This window comes from Anoplolepis gracilipes, chromosome 10 (assembly GCF_047496725.1).
Source record: "Anoplolepis gracilipes chromosome 10, ASM4749672v1, whole genome shotgun sequence".
In the NCBI taxonomy this organism is placed as follows: domain Eukaryota; kingdom Metazoa; phylum Arthropoda; class Insecta; order Hymenoptera; family Formicidae; genus Anoplolepis; species Anoplolepis gracilipes.
This window is the reverse complement of record NC_132979.1, coordinates 462,564-481,333: the sequence shown is the minus strand read 5'-3', so window position 1 is coordinate 481,333 and position 18,770 is coordinate 462,564.

Here is an 18,770-nt window from a genome sequence, read left to right as displayed (position 1 = left end):
GCTCGTCCACTTTATGATTGATTGTGGTTGTAAATTGGTATCGTGAGACACGACGCGTTGCTCTTTTATATTGAAAGTTGTCGTAGAAAAGTATTCTAATTTGGAAAATAAATCTTCACGGACACGGACAAATCTACACACACACACACACACACATTTTTATAAACTTGTTTCATTCTTTTAAAATATAAGTCTTGCAAATATTAGCAAAAGTTTCACAATTATTCGGTACATTCTAATATTGATTGTAATTTATAAAGAATCTATATCTATATTTCATACGCGACACAAAACTAATGGAAATTTATAATTTAAGTTGAATATTAATAGAATGAAAAATGCAAATACAATATATTTTATAAAACATATTATCAGTCGTTTTATTTTATGCAAGCTACGAGTCAACTTTCTTCGTTATATCTCAAGCCTAGACTTATTTTGTAATTTTTATTATTTAAAGTGATGAGTAGTAATATTACTTTCTTATATACAATATATATGTACTGTTTGTATATACATTATATATATATATTGTATATATGTATACGAGATGATATCGTAAATCATACAAAGATTACACAGAGTACCTCACATTTTTCAAGACTAAATTAAAATAATGAAAAAAATTAATTATCCAACCCATCTGAGCTATTATTTTCATTATTAGCACCGCATTGCGTGCGGGCAATAAATAAATAAAAATTATAAAGCCCCTTCAGATATAGGCCAGAAAACTGCATAAATTAAATATATGCTCTTTATGATAATTATTATTACCACAATCTTTCCATGGTACGTGGATATCGTTACTCTCTGAATTACTTTTCATTACCCGAAACTTGGTAAAAGAGGAAGAAAAGTAAAAGTAAAAGTAAAAGCTCTCGTGGACTGCTGTCGGTGAGTAGAACGACGAGGACCGGCAGCCACCGCTAGATTTCGTGAGAGACAACTTCGGAAATGCCGGCGACATCGTCGGCGCGCTAGTAGTGCAGTCAATATATAATGCGCGACGTGTTCCTGCATTTCAAATTACCATTGCATCGTACTACTGGCGACGACGGTCTACGTGCGAGCGTCGCTCTTCGATGCTGCCGAGCTGCCGATCGTCCGCCAGCAGCAATGATGTGACACTAGTGAGTTGAGAGCAATCTCTCTCTCTCGCTCTCTCTCTCTCTCTCTCTCCGCATCGTACATTGCCTTCGAATAATTATCATCGCGAATTTAGGGACAACACGTTACTTCGACAGCGGATTTACGATTCGAAAACCTCCGATGTTCTCTCTTTTTAATCTTACGTTAAAATATATAAATATATATGTTATATATAAATATAATTAATTATTATATTAATATAATAATTTAATTTAAAATTTAAAATATTAAAAATATCACTTTTTTTTTCTAACTATGAGTGAAGAAATTTGAATCACAAAGGAAATATTTTAGGCAAACGCTTTGGAAAATTATCTCATAAAAAGATGGTTTATAATATATTGCAAAATATTATTTACATAATACTTATTTATATTATAATATATTGTAAAATATTATGTCAAACGAATTAACGTTTTATCATTTATATTTATACAAGCGATTACACATTAAAGAAAAATTGCAAACTTAAGACAAAAAGAAATATCTCAAATTGAAAAGATTCAAACTAAACTATTTTCTTTTAATGTATTTCCAAGTATTATTTAAATGTCTCATGTTTTCATGTTTATATATTGTATATTATTAGATTTAACATTAAATTTAAATTAAATAAAAAAAATTAGATTTATTTACAATTAATAATTAATACCGTTTTAACATTTTTTAATCTCTGCATGAGATTTATGCATATATTTACATTACGACACATTATTTCATTAATTTAATATTAATTTACTTTTTTATAAATGTGAATTTCAATTCTAGCTTATTATATTTAAAATATTCTTACTAATTTGCAATTTGATATTAAAGCGTAATTAGTACAAAGATCTTTACAGTAATTCTCTAATTAATTCATATAGTAGTAGAACTTAGAATGGAATGAGAGAGAGCCGTGTCTCTAGAGACATAAATAATTATTCAATAACTGTGTATGCACAGTAACGTAGTAGTAAACGCATGCATTGCCAGACATACATAGTCTGATTCGCATGTTATACAATGGACGGCATTATAAATTGAAATGGTAATCTTCCATGTAGAATATTATGCTAAATAACATTTGATAATTGAATTTATTCGATTTATATATATTTATGTATATAAATTAATAAATCAAATCAAAGTATTCAAAGGTTAATCCCTAACATTTTTTCAGAATCTTCTAATTAGATAATGTTTGTATAAAATATGTAGGGTGTCAAATTTTTTAATATTTTAGCATATACATGTTAACCAACTTGTTTTTTTCTCCCTATTTATATTTATACGGCCATTACTTCTCTATACAACATAAAATTCTTTGTGCAACTGTAATTAGGCAATGCATTAGACGGAGCAAAGAACAAAGTCCGTTAACGAAAAAGAGCATCTCTCAGCTCTTCTAAAGGAAGGAAATGTTTACAAAGCCACATACGTGGTATCGTAAGAATTGGCGTCCAACAAATGGAAGAATTTCAACTTCAAAGAAAAAGTATTAAGTTTGTGATCCTCTTGGCGCTACCTACTTGGCTCGCGAGGCACAAAGCAAACGATAAGGATAACAGAAACATATTTTTCACAATGTCATTAGCAGCCCGCCCTCCCCCCCCCCCCCCTCTTCGTTCGACGTATGGTTCGCGACAAATAAATGCTTGACGAAGAAAAAAAAAAATAGATAATTTACGGGATACTTTTCCGGCACGAATAATCTTAACCGTCGTCGTCTCTTCGCCCTCCTAATTCGCGTTTCAAAGGACTCTCGACATTTTTCCGGACGACGGTTTTAGCAGACTGCGACGATAATCGAACGGAACGAAGATGAATTCCGTGCAAAAAGATTTTCGCGTCTACCTACCATCGTCTCGCGCTTTGATCGGTCGTTTTACCGTCAAAGCGACGTTTCACTGTCTCATTTCGATTCTGTTTTACTACTCCGCCCGCATATCGATATCCCTCGCGTTTTTTCCGGCTTTTTGCGTTTCTTCGATCCTTTAGCACACGCGTACGCCCTTCTCCTCCTTCATCCCCCCCGGGACCAATTCTCAGTCTAGCGTGGAATATAGTAGAAGATGAAAGAAAGGATCCAGTCATTAACTGTCTCTTTCTCTCTCTCTCTCTCCCTTTCTCGTCACGTCGACAAAAGGAAATTCGCGCGCACAGACGTGAGAGAAAACGAACGCATTTTTTATTTAATTCTGTAAGAAATGTGAAATGGGATGCCAAAAGAAACGAGAAGTAATAAAAAAGTGTCAATAGCAGAGAATAAAATTATTACGATTGAAGATTACGCCTGGTAAATGCAGATGCATATTATTTTTCTATATTACTTCTAATCGATAGAAATATTATTTCTCGAATTTAATTGACATAATTAGCATCCTATAGTATGTGTCTAATTATCTTCGCGCTAACAATAAATAGGGGAAAATTGCCTATATCACATTAGTCTTCTCTAAATCGTATCAATTTCTTTATAATTAATAAATATAAAATAAATAAACAATGAGAAATATAAACAAAAAGTTCTTAGATTACATTCTATTTTGTGCGCCAAACATTTTAAAAAATATTTTTAAAAATCAGGGACCATTGGTGTAACTTGCAACCAATTTATTATTTTTGCTGATAATAATGCAGTTTTATTCAGTACATTTTTGTATTTTTCAAAAAATATGTTTATGTAGAATATTTTACACTCGTTTCATGTATACCTATATTACATTTATTATAAAGGTTACATCAATATTTATAAATAAACTAATTATGTTTCGTACCACCATAAGGTTTCTTAAATCGTACCGAAATAATTTGAGCAAATTTTGTATCAAAAAGAGCAAAAATTTATTATTGTCTCATTATCACTTTTATATGTTATTTAATAATTATTACTTTATATTAAACAGTTTCTTTCTTATTTATTGTTCATAAATGATTTAATAAAATATAAATCAATATGAATTAATGGATATTAAATTGGATATTTTTTTACTTCTTAATATATCTTAATATGTATGAATTAATAAATAAATTTTCTTTCTCACTCATATTTTTTATTTCTATTTAATTTATTTTTTAAGGAGATACTATTTAAGAGATCATTTATTTAAATCGTACGTTTTACACTATATCATTAAAAAATATATATTTATACAAATTGATATGTTCTTGATGAAAGATTAAATATCCAATAGCAGATTTTAAACATCAAACTAAAATGACTATTTTAACTAGCGTACAAATACTAATAAAAAATTAATATAAAAAAAAGTACAACGTAAAATATCTCAAGTAGTATTAGTTTGGATTCGTTCTCGCCAACGTCTTTTGCGAGTCATCGCAATCAATTCACGTGCCGACAATAATTAAACCGTCTGTTGGCTAATTAATTCATATAACAAAGAGAGGGAGAGCAACTCTCATCATTTACACCTAACATAGCTACCCTCCGCGCGCGAATAATTGTGTGCACCGACAATCGCGGTATGTATTTATCGCTTATCCAGCCACAATGTATATACGCTCGCGGATGATTATTGTGACAATTTCATTTCGCATTATACCGGCTTTCGCACTACGTACTCCTCCCCTACCTTCCCATCCTGCCTAACCAATGACTCTGAATATCGTCCGAAAACCTGCCGCTTGCATCCCCGGGTCCTACGGACACCGACGCGCTCTACGTTCGGTAAATTTCCCTCCCTCGGGACATATGTGTGTATCGAAATCCCGTTTAATCGAAATTTGAAATGTACGTTTAATCTATCCCCGGCTATCCTCCCTTTCCAAAATCGTTCCTTTCTATAGCAATCACCCCTCCCCTCCCCTCCCCCCCCTGTCGCGCGCAAATGCATTTGCAAAAAAAAAAAAAAAAAAAAAAAAAAAGTCCCTCTGTAGTCCCGATATGGACTTGGAGCCTGCGACGGACGGATTCAAAAGTCGACGCACTGGAGGCTAAATCGCCGGTAACGTTTTCCCGCCGGAACTACGCGATTTTCAAAGCGATTTCTACGTCCGGACCGAAAGTTTAAACAATACACGCGGACAGCTATTAGTCTTTTGTACAATAAAATTTATTGTACACCGGACAAGTATCAGTTTTCCATGTTATTTTTATATCGAAAGTCGATCAATTTTTATACAATTTTAATCAAACTCTTTAACCAAAATATTATTATTATTATCATTATTATTATTGACCAAATCGTAATAAATACAAATCGCAAATCTAATCAATTTCTATACAATTTTAATCAAACTTTTAGTCAAAATATTATTATTATTATTATTATTATTATTGAGCAGATCACAATAAATACACTAGATGGAAAGATGAGAAACGCGATTGATTCGTCGAAAACAGAAAAGTGTTTCTCTTCACTTATCGAAATCATCGTACGGACCGGGAATGCATAAATTTCAAATCGAGAACTGCAATAACACGCAGATTGTTATGAGAATAAATCCCAAGCTGAATTCTCTCTCGACGTCGCCTCGATCGGCAGGCAGGTTTTTCGCAGCGCAAATTTGTGCAAAAGCAAACGCGCGCCGGACAATTGACGAGGCACCGATCAATTTAAACCGGTCGATTATATTTTCCAAAAAATGCAAACGACTCTAGAAAATGTTCACTCTTTTTCCTGCTGTCCTCAAAATTCTCTTGCCGCCCCCCCCCCCTCTTCTCTCTCTCTCTCTCTCTCTCTCTCTCTTTCTCTTTCTCTCCCTCTTCTCGTTCGCGCTCTCCTGTCTTTTTTTCTTTCAGGCAAGAATTTTTCAATATTCGCTACACTTCCCTCGGGATGTCCCGCGTATCGATATTCCATTTCGTCGGGAATTGAGCGACCGACGTACGACCTAACCTGGTGACAGGGTGCGCGGGGGAGAAACGACGACAAGGGAGAGGGTGAAAAAAAAGGCGAACGTTCACCACCGTCATCCGGCTGAAAGATGTGACGAGACCGTCGTTTACCTTTATCGTAGACCTTACTTTCGTCATCGTCATTATATCGGACTATCGTCCCGCTGCCGTCGCCGCCGCCGTCGCCGCCGCCCTGGGTGCATCGTTTCTCGGGCGCTACATTTGCTGCCGCCCTACCATATAGACTTTATCGGATCGAAGTCGCTTCGCTTCGCTTCGCGTCGCGTCGCGTCGCGTCGACGATCGGGCCCGCGGCGAGAAATGCATAAACTACGATGCGTTTACGTAAAAGTTACGACGTGAATATAATCAAACGAAGCTTTCCAGTTGCACAGTTTGGAGAGAGTACTTTCACTTTTCATACAGAACGTTTTACATCAATCAAACGGTCATTGTGTTGTATTTGCGCAAATTTTATTTTTTTTTTTTTTATTACATGTGATCGAATCTTTTTTTAATTAATACAAATTTAGCAACATGTAATTATATACGAAAAGTAATCGATATTCGAATGTGAAAAAAAGATGTGAAATTTTAAAAGTATATATATATATATATATATATATATATATAAAACCCTTTAATTTGTTGTTCTCTTTCTATGCGAACTTGCTTTGTACTAAAACTCGATAAACGAAATTAATACACACGGTATTTCCACATGGTGGAGTTACCGCCCGAATTGATTTCATCTCCGATTTCTGCACATTTTTGTGGTGGCTTTTAATTTTGTTATTTTTTTTTTTCTGCGCTAACTCATCCTTTACCGCCGCCGGTAATCTTTTATCGCCCTATAACACGCTCGCGGTTGCATCATTTGCTGCGCGTTTCTTTTTTTCATTTTCATTTATTCTATTTACTTACAACAAGGATTTGCTTGTCTGTGCTAATAAATCACCAGGCGTATCCCTCGGTTTACCGGGACAAAAGCCTGGTCGCGCGACCAAGTTTGGGATCTACAGAATAACTCAGAACCATCGTACGCGAGACTAACGTTCTCAAAATTAATTAGAAAATTTTTATACAGAAATAACACAATAATTATAAGTGGTCAAGCTTGGTCAATACTATAACGACTTTGTTTAAATCCGTAATGCACATATCAAATTGTCATTTGTTATTGTTGATTTTCACAGGTTAGATTAGTCAATTATTATTCATTACTTTTAATTATATTGCAATTAATTATTATTAATATATATAATTATTATTAATATATATAATTATTATTAATTTATTATTAATTATTATTAATTTTAACTGATTTTATCTTGATTTCTTACATGTAACTACTATATAGCAATAGATGATAATAATTAAACTTTGTACTCAATCAAAATGATATCAGCTGATTGTGTTAATATATAATAAATAAAGTAAAAAATATTCAGGAACATACATATGTAGTTGAGAAAAAGGAAAATTAATATTGTCTAAACTGTGGAAATCAATAACAGATAACACAAATTTATGTTATGCATACAATGTATGTGATTATGAGTTTGAAAGCGTAAAGTTTAAGTAATATATATTTTTTGTATGTATTCTAATTCAGTTATTGTGAGTTTGATTTTCTTTTCGTATTAGGACTTTGAATTGTAATCTCTAAAATATGCCATTAAAATATTATATCATAATTACCAAACATTCTATATATATAGTTTTAACAAGTACAATATTTTTTTATTATAGGTGTGAAACCACGATCATTCCTTTTTAAAATAAAAAATCCAATTCCAAGTAGTAAACATTACTTATATACTCTTGTTGTATAATTTTTAAATTTAGAACAATAAATATTTCAATAAAACAACTGCTATTAAAGAAAGATAAATGCGACAATCACACACATACAATAAAATCAAAAATAATTTTGCATACATTAATGCTAATATTATATTATATGTAAATTTCTTGAGTTGTGTAAAATATTAAAATTTTTAAATTTCAAAAAATAAATTTTTATAAGTTACAAAAGAGTATATTATATATAAAAATAATTTCACAGATTCCTTTTATTTCATTTTTGTAATAATAACTTTGTAAAATAATATATTTTCATATTTTAAAAAGATAAAATTAATATTTGTAAATTGTAAAAAACGAATTTTCATTAGCAACAATATTATATTTTTTTATTTGTGATCAAACTTTGAAAAGATCTCTTATAATACTCAATATTAAGATTAAAAAGTTTTAATTAAAAATTTCTATGTTATATAATTTTAATCTCTAATTCTTTATGATATAAATATACATATGTAATTTTCTATAACATTATATAATTTTAACAAATACAATTACACATTACTGAAGATTAAAATAAAAATAATTCAGCACTCACCGATATATGATGCGCAGCAGCGGATGCGCAATATATCACATTGATCTGCAAAATATAAATATATTCAAATTATATATAACAATTTGTACGTGTATTTGTATGTGTGTATGTGTGTGTGTGTGTGTATGTTTAAAATTAATATATTTAAAAAAAAAATTATTACGCGTATTGTAAATTTTTTTTTAAAGCAGAGAAATATTTAATAGCAATTAAATGGCAAATATATAATATATAGGTAGTAATTAAATAGTTTACCTCACGAATTATTCCGCTGTTGCCTGATACCTCCCCGAGCCTCCTTCTCCCCCTCGTCCTAATTTCTTCCTTTCGAACACTCACTCGCGAAAATGTCGGCATTTTACGACACTCCCGATATTAGTCACTTGAAAGACACGCACTTTATTACAACGCGACGAAAGAATAACGGAAAGTACAAGACAAGTATTAGCTGTCGAGTCAAATGGTTCACTCGACATCCGCGACGACTCTCACGAATTTTGAAGGTTAGAGGAAACTTGGAGAACGCGTGGCGACGCTACACCTGTTGCTCCTGAAACTACACTTTCGTACACTTGTCGCATTTTACACAACACCGTTATACGCTTTTGCCTGTGTGTGTGTGTGTGTTTCACAGGGCAAAATTGTTAATATAAATGAATTTGAATATATGCAAAAATTAAAGATACATATCCGCGAACCGCGGATTATCTGGTCCGGGAAAACTGGTCGCGTCGTTTACTGGTCGACCTGCTCGCGCATAGATAGAGATTTCCATTCAATAAATTCGTGAAATACGTATTTCGACAAATTATCGGTCCGAATTTCCCACAAATTTATATATTACTTACGCAATCGATAGAGATATCCAAAAATATTTAGTCAAAATTCAATTAATGCATATTTAAACCGAGAGTGGAAGTAGTAGGTACATACATTTATTTATATATATATATATATATACATATGTATATACTACTTGACTAGAAACATATTTGCAACATTTTACCGAAGTAATAATCACCCAGTAAATATCTCGATAAAATGGCAATTTATGGTTATCATACCTTATTACTTCGATTTCTGATTCAAATGGATATATACGTGCGAAATACATATGTTTTGATCAACAGCCGCGATGATCGTACATTATTTATCGCACGAATTGATAATCGCGTTATAATATAATCGGAAAATATCACCACTCACCTCCCGCCATCGCGTCTCGAAGAGCACTGCGACACAAAGAGGCACTGCCACTGCCGAGGGCAGAGTCTCACGTAGATGACGTCATCAAGGCCGCCGCCGCCAAATGTAAACAAAGCGCGCAACGTCGCAAAACACAAGCGCCTAAATGCCGGGTAACAGTCGATTCACTGCTGCTACGAAATATTTAAGAGCAATTACCAAGCAATTTAATGTCTTTTTCTTACTTGATTATATTCGATTCGTCTATGACTGTGTATTCTCGATTTGAAAAAAATAATGAAGAAAAACCATCGACTAAATTCGAATCTAAACACTTTAAAGAAACAATTATTTTTCGTAATTATCAAGATAAAATGATAATTTACACAATTGCCCTCTGCCGTTTTATGATTTTTATTCAAATAAATTTTACGAGATGTATATGATTAGAATAGAAACAATAACCATAATGGCAATTATAAATAATTATTTGTTTAAATATTTAGTATAGTAATAACTTTTAGTTTAGATTTAAATATCGTGCTCTCAGTTCTTCGTCAATTTAAATTACATTTCATTGTTTATTATTCCCCTCTTTCTCTCTTTTATTAAAACATTAATTAATTAATGTTACGTAAGTAAAATCACAAAGTCTTTCATTATTATTTACTTGATCCTGCTTTGATTGTTTTATTGAGCATTCTGAATCTACAAATTGTGTTTGCTCGAGAAGTCGAACGATAATGGTTATAGCAAATTATTTTCCGATACTTGTCGCAATCGTGTTGCGAATTCAATAATATATGGAGCGACTCTACGTCACTTGAATGACAACAAGATGACCGCGTATCTTAACAATAATATATGATTACATATATAATATATATAGAGAAAAAGAATAATTAAAAATACTGTGTGTGACAATTATAATAATTTGTTATCGTTTCTTAAATACTTAACATTTTGTAATATATTATAAATTTAGGCTGAGAATCTTTCTTATATCTTCCTACTTTTTAAATTTTAATTTCAATGATTGGGACAACATTGAATACATATAAAGTCTAAACGTTTATTTAAATAATATAATTTCTTAGTTTGATTATTATTTGTATTAATTTAAATATAATATCATTTTACACCACCATTTTCATTTCGAAAAGATATTTTTTGTTTAATTCAAAATTTTTAAATTGTAAAATTGATTAAATAATACATGGCACAAAAGAAATAAATGGTGCTTTGTAATACTTGGTGCTTGTAATTTTTTAGTAATATAAAATAAAATAACTATAGACACAAATAATAAATTCAAATATAAAATAATTTATAAGAGCATGAATACAATAATGTTTTGACCATTGCATTACTGTCATCTCAAAACTTACTGGTATAAAAAAATAATAAAATTTTAATAAAATATGAAGTAATCTCTAACGCGCGAAATCCTAAAAATAATATAACTTAATCGCAACACGACGAAAATTCACGATGACACATAAAGACAACGTTGCGCAGTGAATTGGCATAACATTGCGAGTATATCTCCGAACAAGCTTGTAAGCACGTTACGGATTTCATGACATCATAAAATTTCGTCACTCCTAGAGGAGAAAAATAATCTCGCGAGCAAGAAAAGAGACGTGGAATGATAACTCAGCCAGGGTATTTCTGCAGGAAGACTGGAAGACGGCATTTTAACAATTTTCCCCTCACCGGACGAGTGAGTTTCATATCCTCCTTTTGTCTGCGGAATACGGACACGTTATTTTGCATACATCTACATGTGCAGTGAGAGAATGAAAACCAACCGTGGGACTCGAGCAGATTGGTAGAATGTCGTCGCAGCTGAATACCGTTTAAAACCCACATTTTCGCGTCAATTCTGATTGCAAAATAGAAATAAAGATTTGCAAATCTCGAAAATGAAGAAAGAGGAAATTTTGTAGGGCAATTCAGAAGAAATTAATATATTATTATATCGCGCCGTAACTTTAGTGGCTCTGAAACACGACTGCTTTCTGTAACCAAATTTCGTCCAACTAGAAGACAAACGAACGTAACCGTGTAAACGTGAGAGTGCACATCTTTGGATGTTTATAGCCCCAGGTCAGCCACGCAAATACACACTGAACAAACGTAAAAACATTACATATACGCAAGAACTTTCCTCTGTGTAAATGGTTCACTGACGTACATCGTACGAGAAGAACGTCTTGTTCAATTCTTTTCTGGAGCCAAGCAGTTGATTTACGAATTTCCAACACATAATTCTTTAGATAACATTTTAAATAAATGAGTCTTTTCAGAAAAGTATATCTGCATATAAGTATATCTCGATAAGAAATTTTATTTTATTTTATTTTTAATTTTTTTTTGCAATAATTTCAACTATATACTTCTTAAGAGTTTCTCGTACTTATTAACTATTAATTATATTCGCTTTTTTCATTCTCACTGTAAAATTAGACGAAAGAACAAAAATAAAACTTGCTTATCTTCAAAATAGGCCTCGAGTATTTAATAATAACAGAAAAAAAAAGTTTTAGAACAGAATTAGGAAAACCTAAAGGCAGATGGAATTCGAATTCGCAAACATGGTAGATCGTTCTAAAACGCATGCAGAAATAAGTCTGGATCTGCAGTTAGACGAGAACTTAATGGCAGACCCATTGGATTTCACGGAATGCAGGACGCCAGCCACTTGGCAATCCGCTCAAATACGGCTGCATCTGCGCGTCCAGAAGCCGATCGGACTGCCTATCTTCTGTTCCATCTCACAATCCGTTCGGTATCCTCTTCCCAGGATGGTCGTGGGAAACCACATCCTGGCGTGACTCCAAATTGCGTGCAAAACCATCAGTGCTAAATGCGAGGAGAGCCGAATTGGTGGCGGAAGAGAGTGTGAGAGAGAAGCAGCAGCGGCTACTGTATCGCGATCGATTGATCCCTCGCCACCGTTCGTTGAAAGGCAATTAATCATTAATGATCCGTCGTAAAAGGACGACGGCGGCGGTGGCGGCTTTTAGGGGAATTTTTCGAGTGAAAAATGTATGAGTACAGTTAATTCGTTGATAATGAAATTCGCGATTGTTACTTTCGTATCGACGCGCGCGAAAGAGCATTCTTTAAAAAAACAATTCTTTCTTTCCCAGGTTCATTAAGAATTCAATCTATTTTGAAGAGCCAAAAAATTATTTTTATTTACATTTTTTGAAAATATGTTTTTTTAATTTTTATTGAAAAATTCGCCAAATTGACGAGGTTATAAGATAACGCGTGTCTTCAAATAGGTCTGCAAAACTTTAAATGCAATTTTCGCAAAACGCAAAAAATTGTTTCCAAAGTTGATCTTAAAAATTAATAGACCAAATGACTTTGATTTTTTTAAATGAACACATTTTGAGGAAACTATATTTAATTTAAACATTTAATGTTTAATATTAACTTTGAATAAATAAAAAAAAATTTAACTTTAAAATGACATTATTTTGAAATTTTTTTATTTTTTAAAAATAAAATTAGGTTCAATATTCCAAAAATATCCTACGAAATAAAACTAGACCGACTTTTTTTATTTTATTTACACGATTATTGATTTAAAAAAAAACTAAATATAACTATTTTCAAGATTTAAAAATACCGTACTATTTAAACATTAATAAAACATGTATACTTATATATAATATATAAAACGTCAAAAAATCAATTTATAATAATCTTCAAAAAAATTCCTAAAAATCATCAATTTTTCCTACTGCTACAGTAAACCGGCTTTTAAACTTTTCATCTATATATATATATATATATATATTTCTTCTAGTTTATTTTTTATAAAATCAAATAAGATGACAAATAAATTGCATGCAAACACTATATTATTTTCACTCAATTCAACATTTTTGAATAAAACTCGAAATAAAGTCTACTTGTTGCCATAAGTCACACGTGAGGGTAAAGTTCGAAGAACGACGCGACACCACAATCGTGTCTTCTCCGCAATAATTGACCGGTGCTTCACTGGCAGCCCAATTACACGCGAAGATACTTACAATCAAGCCAACAATTCCGATTCCGGATAGCTTCGGGGCTGCAATATTCGACAATGCTCGTTACATCGGCGACGCCAGACGTAATTAGTTCGACGACACCGACACCACTTCCGGATTTCAATTTTGTAGGAGCATTTTACAGATATACAATGTGATCTTGCTAGAAACTAGAGAAAAACATCTCGATATACTAATAACATACGCGCAGATGAAATTATAATTATGTATCAATAACCCGGATGCCTCAATAATATGAATAATCTAGCAATAAGTTTCCGATGCAGTGTACATACAGTGTAATCTTTAATGTAAGTATTTCTCGCTACACAGAGGAGAGTTGCCTATATCATACTAGTCTCATAAATCATACCTTATCAATTTCTTTATAATTAATGAATATAAACGATGTAATGGTCAAAATATGAAATAAATGAGCAATAAGAAATATAAACAAAAATAGATTACATTCTATTTTCTGCGTGCTACGAACATTAAAAAGAGCAGGTACGATTAATATAATTTTAATCATTATTAATGTTAACCAATTTATTTTAGCCGATAATAATCTAACTAAATGCAGTTTTATATTTTTGTATTTTTCTAAAATTAAGTTTATTGTAGAATATTTTACATCTCATTTCATGTATATATTACACTTATTATTAAGGTTAGGTTAAATCAATATTTATAAATAAACTAATCATGTTTCCTAAATCGTTTCCTATCGCTATAAGGTTTCCTAAATCGTACCAATATAATTGAAGAAAATTTTGTATCGAAAAGGGCAAAACTTTATTATTGTCTCATTGTTACTTAAAAATATATTATTTAATAATTATTATCTTAATGTTAAATATTTCCTTCCTTATTTGTTATCGATAAAATATGATTTAAAATGAGATATGATGAATCAATATAAGTTGAATGTTTTTTTACTTCTTTATTTACTTTATTTCTGACAAAAGGTTAAATCTAATATTATGTGTCTTAAATATCAAATTAAAATGTCCAATATTAACTTGCGTACAAATTAATGCTAAATAGCAAATATAAAGTTAGTAAATAGTTAATAAGTAGTTAAATTGTACGATAGGCAACTCTTTCCTATATCGTTGGACATTAAATTAATTCGCAAATAATTTTCATATTTATATCTTTTTCTTTTTACTCGGGGGTCAATTTGATATCGTTAATGTTACCTCGCAATCCAAACGAGTCTGTTAAAGACATAATTGACTCTGCTCTGGCGTAGGAGAAATTGAGTTGATACGAAATAATAATTAATGCCGCACCTTGCAAGTGACACGGGGACGTAAAGCGCGTCACCGCGTTACGTCCTCGACCCGCTCCTTCACCCGCAACCCCTAAGCGAAGGTCCTACCGTCCCATCCTCCTTTCTCCAGTCCCTCCCTCGTGTCACCTCCCGCGACCCTTCGTTTCACCTGCGTCACCCCCCGACGTCTCCCCAACCACCGCTACCGCCGTCGTTTCCGACCATAACTCAAAATCCCTCAGGTGTGCTAACCGCGTATGCCAGCGGTCAAGTTGGAATGTTAAGCCGCGAGCTTCCACCATTATTAAGCCTTGTCCACGTTCACAGTCGCCGCACGTGCGCCTCGACATACACATACACACACACGCACGCACACACGTGGACTTGTATCCTGTAAGACCGCACTGGACGCGCGAATCTTCGGCGTATAATCGCCCCACTTGAAATTTGTCACCGTGGTAATAAATTTGCAGTTGTAAAATAAATGGAGCGATCAGGAATAAGTCATTTTGCTAAAATGTGTTAGCTGTGATCTCTTTCGAGAGATTATCCAAGCGATTAGAAGCGCGAGAGGAGATTCCTCGATGAATGAATTTTGAAACAAGGACAAGATGATACGTGTAAATTCTCTTTTGAACAAAGAGGTAGTGTAGGTTTTTTTACAAAAACAACTTTCAACTTTGATTTATATATCCTTGGATATATTTGATATAAGCGAAACACAAAAGAAATCGATAAACTTTTCCGACAACTTTTCGTTTGGTCTCATTTTTACCAGGGACGAAAATTATTAATTCAAACATCGTCGAAATGAACGCTTATATTTCATCTACATCGACCGTGAATATAAAGTTCCCGAGGTGTCCCGAGAAGGGCGAATATCGAACTTCTTCCTCGGCCAAATGTGCCAAATTGAAGCCGAATTATAACTTTCTTGCGATGTGTCAAACCAAACTCGAACCGATCTCAAATGTAAAGTTCGAAGTCGACTTTTATAAGCATAGTTCCCCGCTTTCATAAGATCGTCCTACTTTTAGTTTGGCTTCTCCACTCTCACACCGATTGATACCTAACAATCAGGGGTTTCGAAAACTTAACTATTCATACCTCATCAATATCTCAGGAGCGAGTCCGATTCAATTCTTAGAAGCATTGAAGATTAACAATTCTCAAAAATATTGCAAGTTAAACGTATAACAATAGAATGCTTTTTATAATTATTTTTCTCTTGTAACAAAATTTTTGTGACGTATTCAAATTTTCTTTTCATTAAAGTTATTTAAAAATAACGAATTTTTTAAATTTTATAAAATTAATAATAATATACTTTATATATATTTTTATAAAATAATAAAACATAAATTTAATAAACTTTAATAAATAATAAAATAAAATATTAATAATATACTTGTAATACCTAACATACCTAAAAATTTCTAAAAATTTTTCAAAATTAAATAAATTAATATCGTATAAATTTATTAATGAAATAAATTTATAAAAGAAAATAAATAAATATTCTTTATATATTTTGTTTATTCTTTAATATATTTATAAAGTATTAATTTATTAAAGAATAAATTTACTGTATAAATATAATAAATTATGCAATATATTATAATCCTATAATATATAAATAATAGAAAATTTATCTCAAAAATTATCATTGATAACTAAATTATAAATAAATCTTGAGCTGACAAGTCGAAAAATATTAATATCAACTATTACGAAAGCGATTGAACACGAATAGAAATTTTGTTTAATAAAATTTTAAAAAGATTAGTATAAAAAATATATACTCTGACAAGCCAACGTAAAGAAATAAAAAATGACTAATTAACTTTCGATAAATCTAGAATAATTTTTGAAATATATACAGATAATTGTATTATTGTTTTAAAAATATATTGGATTATTTATTTTTATTATTTTAGTAATAAATAAAAAATCTTAATTTTAATTCCATCTACTTTAATATTTATTTATTATATATATATAGTCGGTCACTTATTAACTTTTACTTAATTCTTTTATTCCGATATTCTTTTTATCTAAAAATCTAAATAAATAGTTTTTGGCGAATGATGATTTTTATCAACCCTTCTGGATTTCTAAAAGAAAAGCGTAGTATTATGTCATTATAATATCTTCTGGAAAACCAGGTTATCACAATATTTGTTAACGTCACAATGGAGTATAATCGCGGCTATAATTGCGCGTTTAACTCCTCGGCGAGCTTTCCGCCGCTTCGTACCGTTCTGGTGGATATCAAAACAGCAGAACTCGTCCATTCTCGGTGGCTACTATGAATTATCGAGGTCCCGCCGTCCTGTTTTCCTCGACGTAACCGCGTCGTTTCATTACGCGTGATAGAGAAATCTTGCACGCCAACTCCGCCGCGAGAGAGTTGGCCAGATCCAGATCCGGCAAAAAGCGACTCGAAAGGGATTCGCCTCCAACGTAACAGCCAACAGCGGGAACATATACAGACGTACAGACGTACAGACGTACAGACGCCGAAAGCTCGGTCTAGCTTTTTGCCAGGCCAGCCAATTTGTCGGGGCCGATTCCGACAAGTCGCGGCAAGAAAACGGTTTGACAAACGTCCGGATATTCCCGCGGTCCCGCGGTCCCGAGGACCCGAGGATCCGAGGACCCGAGGATCCGAGGACCATCGGGTTAGGTTTCGCCCGACGAATCCCGGTCAAGTCCGATCCTCTTCGAAAGAGACGAATGGATCTTGGAGAAAGTTCGACACCGTCGTCGTTAACGGTGACCGCATTAATTTTGATTAGCCGTCCTTATCAATTGACGAGCAGCCCGGACCCAGCAGCCGAGGCAGCGAGTATTCAAAGAGTTATCCCGCATAATGTGTGTACCGTGCATATCTGCGGAATATAATCCACGTGACGTGGAAAATTCAAGTGATATTTTTGCGTTTTATAATTTGATAGAAGCGCTCGCTCTAATAAATCAAACATGCCGTTACAAGGCTTTTTATACATCTCGTTAACAATTTTATGAAATATACATGGCACACGACGTGTGTATGCATTATTAATGAAGAATTAACCCAGATTTTTATATGCAATGTATTTTTTCAATGGGAAAATTAATGACTCCGCGACTTTTTATTAACGTTTGACGATTGTTCAAGAAGGGAAAAGAATTACAAGAATTTTTTCATTAATTTATACATATACAATACTTTTCAATGCTCTCTCTATAAACAATTATTTTCCAATTTCACACACTTGTTCAAGTATGGTGAAAAAAGAAAAATAAAAATACACTAGTGCTGCATCTATTACAGCTTACCCGGCGGCTACGCATTAAAGTCGGCGAGAAGAAAAAAGGATGGCGTAAGATAATTCTGAGCGACGGCGTTAACGAGATTTTAATATGCAAGTAACGCGATTGTACGACGGAAAGAGTCAGAAAATATCGTTGCCCTTTTCAGAGAGTTTATCCGGAAGCGTCGTTCGCGCAAAAGGGTTCGTACGATCGTAAGGAAGATGGGAATGGAGCTTTCCCTTTCCTCCCTCGATAGGGAAGAAATCGCCCTCTCCACACTAGCAAAAGTGTGAAAAGTTTTCGTTTCATCCATTTCACGGCACCTCGGGGCGAGCTTTCGTTCGTCCCCCTACAAATCAATTCGTATCACCTCCGACCTCGAGCCTCGTCAACGTCAACGTCTCATCGAGTCTTTTTCTCGCATTCTTTGCAAATTGTCATCTGAAAACATTCACAACCGAATCGCCTGTCGCAAAGTAACTTGTGTGTTTGTTGATTTTTTTTTATTCCATGTACTTTCTTATATTCAACCATTCGTTTTTACTAAGATTTCAGTCTATTTTAGTA